The sequence below is a fragment of the Microcaecilia unicolor genome, chromosome 2 (assembly GCF_901765095.1).
Source record: "Microcaecilia unicolor chromosome 2, aMicUni1.1, whole genome shotgun sequence".
Classification (NCBI taxonomy): Eukaryota; Metazoa; Chordata; class Amphibia; order Gymnophiona; family Siphonopidae; genus Microcaecilia; species Microcaecilia unicolor.
In genome coordinates this window covers 10,277,842-10,284,699 of record NC_044032.1, presented here as the reverse complement: position 1 = coordinate 10,284,699, position 6,858 = coordinate 10,277,842, and the positions used below count along the sequence as shown (strand labels likewise).

At 40.6% G+C, this 6,858-nt stretch overlaps 1 long non-coding RNA gene across 1 annotated transcript; it reads left to right on the top strand.

The window, feature by feature from the left end:
- Positions 1–445: 445 nt before the first annotated feature.
- LOC115461804 lies at positions 446–6,575 on the top strand. The gene is made up of 3 exons (XR_003940774.1): positions 446–592; positions 4,664–4,671; positions 6,565–6,575. It is a non-coding gene; the product is annotated as an uncharacterized LOC115461804 (long non-coding RNA).
- Positions 6,576–6,858: the final 283 nt, after the last annotated feature.

Here is a 6,858-nt window from a genome sequence, read left to right as displayed (position 1 = left end):
TAGATATAGTAATATATTTTATTAGCATCAGTATCTTACCCAAAGGCAGTACAGGCAAATCAGGCATTCACATGGTGGAACAGCACTTCACGACACATCCTCTCTATCCAGCCTTCTGGAGTCTTCTCTAGTCTTCTCTGCTCTAATACCCTTCAGACTGCCCTTTTTATACCCTTCTGACCCTATTCATCCCAATGGACCCTAACTTTCTCACCAGAGCTCTTGGCCGTTATCAGTTGATAAGAGTGACTTCACATGTTCCCAAACTCTAAGTATAAACAAAATATGTTCAGGACAACATCTGTGAAGAAATGACTTCACAGGTCATTTTGCCCTCCTCAGCTCCCCCTCCATCTACTTGCACCTGACCCACTACTATCTTGCATTAGCCAAAACATCTTTGCTCATGACTTCTCGCAGGTGCCAGTCCCAGCATTGTTGACAAGAGCAAATGCCCCCTCCCTTGTCAGCTCTCTGGGAACTCACTTCAGCTTTTGCTGCAGTGAGATGTATTTTGTGTCAGAGATGATTTTGGATTTTAAGAGGCCTAGCTCTTAGCCTGAGCCATTGGCCTGTATTTCACTGAGAGCAAGTGACAGTATATTTCTACATTGCCCATCTCAGAAACGATCAAATCCAAGCCCTTTGGTCATGGGAGGAGCCAGCATTCGCAGTGCTCTGATCCCCCTCACATGCCAGGACACCAACCAGGCACCCAAGGGGGCACTGCAGTGGACTTCACAAATTGCGCCCAGGTGCATAGCTCCCTTACCTTGTGTGCTGAGCCCCCCAACCCCCCCAACCCCCCCAAAACCCACTCCCCACAACTGTACACCACTACCATAACCCTTATGGGTGAAGGGGGGAGCTATATGTGGGTACAGTGGGTATCTGGTGGGTTTTGAAGGGCTCACATTTACCACCACAAGTGTAACAGGTGGGGGGGATGGGCCTGGGTCCACCTGGCTGAAGTGCACTACAACCACTAAAACTGCTCCCGGGACCTGTATACTGCTGTCATGAAGCTGGGTATGACATTTAAGGCTGGCATAGAGGCTGGAAAAAATATTTTCTTTTGAGGGTGGGAGGGGTTAGTGACCACTGGAGGAGTAAGGGGAGGTCATCCCCAATTCTCTCCGGTGGTCATCTGGTCATTTAGGGCACATTTTTGTGGCTTGGTCTTAAGAAAAAAAGGACCAGGTAAAGTCGTCCAAGTGTTCATCACGGACGTCCTTCTTTTTTCCATTATTGGTCGAGGATGCCCATGTGTTTGGCATGCCCCAGTTCCGCCTTCGCTATGCTTCCTACCCGCCCCGTGAACTTTGGTCATCCCCGCAACGGAAAGCAGTTGAGGATGCCCAAAATCGGCTTTCGATTATGCCGATTTGGGTGACCCTGTGATTTGTGTCGAAAGATGGGCACCCTTCTCTTTCGAAAATAAGCCTGATAATGTGTTAAAATAGGTGTTAATGTGATTTACATCTTGCGATGCCCAGGCAATCTGCTTTATGTAGGACAAACATCACGGGCATTAAAAACTCGCTTGATTAAATATAGACATTGTGTCTCCATTCGAAAACTCATGGAACCTTTAGTAGCCCATTGTGTAGTGGCTTAGCATATATTTATCGGGTTTTGTTGTATTACGATTGATGAGAAACAGTCTACAATAAGATGTGGAGTTATTCGGAGGCAACTAAGACAATGTGAAGAAAGATAGGTTTGAATGCTAGCATAGAATGGACGATATTCTATTAAGTCATCTTTCTGGCTCCCCGTTAGTTGAGTATATGAGAAGATGGAGCCTTTGATATTTCAGTTGGTGGCGTGCCTTTACTTATGACCATTGTGAAACGTCTCTGGCGAGGATCCGTTTTTTTGTAAGATTGTAGGTCCAAATTTGTCAGTCTTCCTTGATGCAGCAGTGAAGTGAAACAGGGTCTCTGTTGGGAAGTATTTTGGAAATATTTTTGAAATTAGAAACTCCTATATTGTATAATAATTGTGGTTTTTGGTGTGATGATCTGAATTTGGCACAACTTTTTCCTATATTTTTGTGAGGTTGTTGATTACCCCTTTATCGTTTGTTGATTAGTTTTGCACATACCATGACAGGAATGAACCTCACCTAAGCTCAGGGTATGTAGGGTATGATCTTACTCTCAAATTTACTGCTAGCACTCACTGTAAAACTTGTATCATGCCAAAGAGATCCCTCTGCAGTTTGTAATATGTAACAAGTATATGCAACCTATCCAGGTGTATTTTGAAATTCTTTTTGATCAAGCTTATGGCACCAAAACAATGGGGAATATTTCTGTAGCTTTCTGCCACATTTTCTTGGTCTGGGGCTGTATTTCTCGGTACTTGAGGAGTAGTCTAATGGTTAGAGCAGTGAGATGAGAACCAGGTGAATTAAACCTCCTTAAATGTTTAGGTCTTTTTACCACCTCTACAAATCTTCATATATCAGTTATCCATGATTTGCAGAGATAAAAGATCAAGGCCACGTCTATGAGAAAGGTAATTTTATTCACTTACCAAGTATTGATACAATTAATTTTCTCATGGGAGGATAGAACTACTGCATAAATATGCTGGCTGTATCTATCGCTCCAACACACAGAACTGAAACAGCTATTTTATACACTTGTGTTTAACAATGATTTACAACACTTCAACAAGTTATCTTACCCAGGATCATCCAGTCTTCTTTCAAAGCCATCTGGTTTCTCTCACCTGCTAAACCACATTCCCATATTTGTTTATGCTTCCTTCTTTCCCAGGCCTGTTTGCCCGTAAGGATATCATATCAAATCATAAGTTCCTGGGCCTCACGATTTATGGCATTTGCCCTTTGACTCTACTCCAGGGTGCACAACTACGTATATTATCTACACAGGAGAACTGGGTTTCATTCCAATTGGGTTTCATTTCAACTACGGCTAGTTGTGGCCCTGAGCAAGTTAGTTAACTCCTCTATTGCTCCAGGAACAAAACTTGATTGTGAGCCCACTAGAAGCAGAGAAAGTCCATGCAATTCACAGAATAATCACTTGACACCAACACCTCTATGATCAATGCTGTTATAGTATTTTTTTCTCTCTCATCACTAAGTCTGGTTTCTTTGCATCCAGCTTTTTATCAGTCAGGCTATCATAACCTCTTTGTTTTCCACAATTCTCCTAGGGACCTTTTACCAAGCTGTGGTTCTTGCTGTGCGCCAGGGCCCTTTTTACTGCAGCAGGTAAAAAAAAGTCCGAAAATCGACATGGCTATGTGGGGGGGAGAGCACTTACCGCCACCCATTGAGGTAGCGGTAAGGGCTCCCGCAGTAATCCGAAAATGGCACACGCTCGAGGCGGAGCTACCACCGGTGGCCTTGGGCCAGCGGTAGTTCTGGGTTGCCAGACTGGGCAGGCAATTTTTTTTTTTTTTTTTGCTTGAGAAGGCCAAAATAAACTTTGTGTCCCTGTCTGATGATGCCGTGCGAGGCAAACATTTGGTAGAGCCATGACCCCTATAGCCCATCCCTTCCTCTGCCTATGTATTGGGCATCCTATTTGGTTTTAATGTAGAATTGAAAGTGAAGGTTTTCAGCAGGGGGATTTTCTTTTGGTTGGGATGGTTTTAGTGGGTGGGGGTTGGTTGGTTGTAACCTGCGCTGAGCATTTTTGTAAATAAGATGTGTGTATTCAAGTGCATAAATGAACTGCAGCTCCCTCTGTATTTCCTCATGTGGTGACCTGCATCTGTTACAGTAGGTGTCACCTTGTATGTTTGCTGGTTTGATCACTTTCATCTGTCCCCTGACGTCTTTTTTCACCATATAATAATCTTCAGAGATGGAAGGTAATTCAAAAGAAGTATCTATTTTTAAGTGTCAAGAATATACCAGTTTTGGTCCTATTTTGTAAAGAAAAGTAGGTGCCTACTGTAACAGGTAAAATACATTCCCATATTTTAGATGCACCCACTTACCACATCCATAGAGTTTGTACAAATGCTTGTACCTAGATCGATAAAGAACGCCCATGCGAATGCTTATCCACAAAGTATGTTCCTTTACATCAAGGTGCAATTGTACAGAATAGTGCTTGACTGGAAACTGTTCATTTTAGGGCTATAGAGTTGCTCCACTTACTCTACCTTCGACTCTATTTTTCTACTGTCCAACTCCTACTGATATTAGGCTTTTAAAAATTTTGTTCTAGATGTAAAAGTACTATATATATATATATATATATATCTCAGTATAAAGTGCTAAATTTACCATATATTATAATATAAGTTTTTTATTCTGAAGGTGGAGATGGAGACAGTACATTTTTACCGACTCTGACTCCACCTCCAACTGCACAGCCCTGGTTCATTTCCACACGTGTGTTCATATACACACATATGGTGAAGGTATTAAGAATTTGTTTTTGAGCACTTGATGGAAAGATAATTTATTTTTGTCTTATAATATTAGTATTGCTTTTTAAATTATAATGTATGTATATGTATTGTACCAAGAAAATAACAGGGAAGTCTATCTGCAAACTCCAAGATGGCAACCAAAAAAAAAAAAGCAGAAGACGTAGAAAAGTCCAAAAAGAGGTTTATTAATAATCAACAACGTCCGACGGGCCGTGTTTCACCCACACATGGGCTATGTCAGGGGCTACAGTCAAACACAAATATATACATATTACTAACACATATATAAATATGCAAATAAAATATAATTTAATTACATATGTAAATCAATAAAAACCAAGATATGACACAGTAATGAGTACAAAATAATAACTGACTAATATACAAATATATGCACTAAAAAAAATTGGTCATATGTTATATAAAAAGAAATAAATAAGAAAACTCCATGCATTCCAAATGAGGTTGAAAACTGGACACATCACAACGTGGAGCATACAATATCACCACCACGATGAAACTGAAATAAAAAGAGAGAGACCAAATCAGCCCTTTAAAATTAGTTTCCACATGCCAGAAGATGGCAGCAAAGAATAAAATAAAATATATATCTTACCAAAGAAAACCACATGATGACAGCATCTAAGGGAAAGGGAATCAGACTTGATATACCACCTTTCTTGCATGTTCAAAGCAGTTTACATAGTATATACAGGTACTTTATTTGTACCTGGGGCAATGGAGGGTTAAGTTACTTGCCCAGAGTCACAAGGAGCTGCAGTGGGAATTGAGCCCGGTTCCCCGGATTAAAGTCTGCTGCACTAACCACTAGGCTGCTCCTCTATTCACTCTACTGTAGGCTTCAAAGCATTGACAGCGTTAGTCAAACAGTGTCTGGACATCAAAGCACGAAACCCGCACTAGCGTCATGTAACACTAAAAATATATATAAATAAAAACACCTCTTTGTTACTGAACACAAAATACTTGATCAAAAAGCACATTCAAATAGAAAAAAAAACATGTTCCCAATAAAATGAACAACAAAAAAAAGATGCAATTAAAAATTAATATCTCCTACAAAACGATGCTGCTTTGTGCCGCTCTAAAAAAGTGCCAAAAGGTAAAAATGCAAAAACTATGTAAAAAGTCAATAGTCACCACACATCCAACAATTCAAAGTAATAAGCAAAAATAATATGAATAAAATGTATCTAAAAAAATCATGATTACCAAGACAGAGTCACTGATTGTCACGAAACGCCTAGACACTCGCCTGGGGTTACCTCATGGCCACTTAGAGGATCTATCCCCAACGTAGCTCAGGATCAGCTGCATCTGCCGCTCACGCTCTACACTAGCACTCTCCTCCCACTGATTGGGTCACAACCGCCTCTGTGCGAGTCTCCCACTCTCCAGTTATCCCTAGTGATTTCTAGGTTACTGGAGCCAACACTCCCAGTGGTCCCACAGTTCCCAGAAAGCACTGACAGACCCAGGATTTGTTATCAGTCCAGACAAGCAGAGCGATCAAACAATTTTGTTTATTCTCATAAAAATTGAACACTGAACAAAAAATGTGCAATTAGCAAACAATAACAGGTAATTGAAATATGAATCAATTGTAACACTAACCGAACATCTACAAACTGTCTAAACAGTACCTGGGAAGGTCAGGACATATAATTCACAGAACCTCAGCAAAGAGTTCTTTCTCTCTTTCCTACTGGATAATTTCAAACTCCTATTCAAACTATGCAGACACTTTTCAGCGAAACCTCTTGTCAATAGCTTAGTACTCAGCTGAAAAAACTTAATGATCGTGTCTCTGCCCCTATTCACCAGATAACTCTCATTTGCTGGAAAGGAGGAAAAGACCTCAAAAGTTCTCACTCGGTGGACAAGCATAAAAAAACTTAATTCCAGCTCATTGTGGACTGGGATCATATCATAGATCAAAAACCTCCCATATTCCTAGCAGTATACTTTTCCTTGATTATAAATTTTTTTTAATTTTTTAAATTTTTAATTATTCTATCTATGATTACTCTGTCTCTGCTTCAATATCAATGATGTTACTGAGTCTACATCTTAATTTGACATTGTATACACATCTTAGCTTAATAAGTAGTCAGCATTTAGCTTAGAATTCACATTCCTAACGGGACTCTCCGTTTCACTCTCTCTTGGAGCTTCTTCAGGGGACCAAGTGCTCTATAAGACTAAGATCAAGTATGCACCATTCTCCCAAGATGGCGCATTCCGGCTGTGTGAGGTCAGCGTCACACAGCCTTATGATCATACCAGGTCTTTTGCTTAGTCTGGGCTGCCTCTCTGACAAAGCCCACAAGTTCTTCTAATCTCTGCCACATGTTAACTACATATTCAATTAGAGGGGTGTCAGAGGTATTAACTTTCCCCTCCCAATGTTCTCTT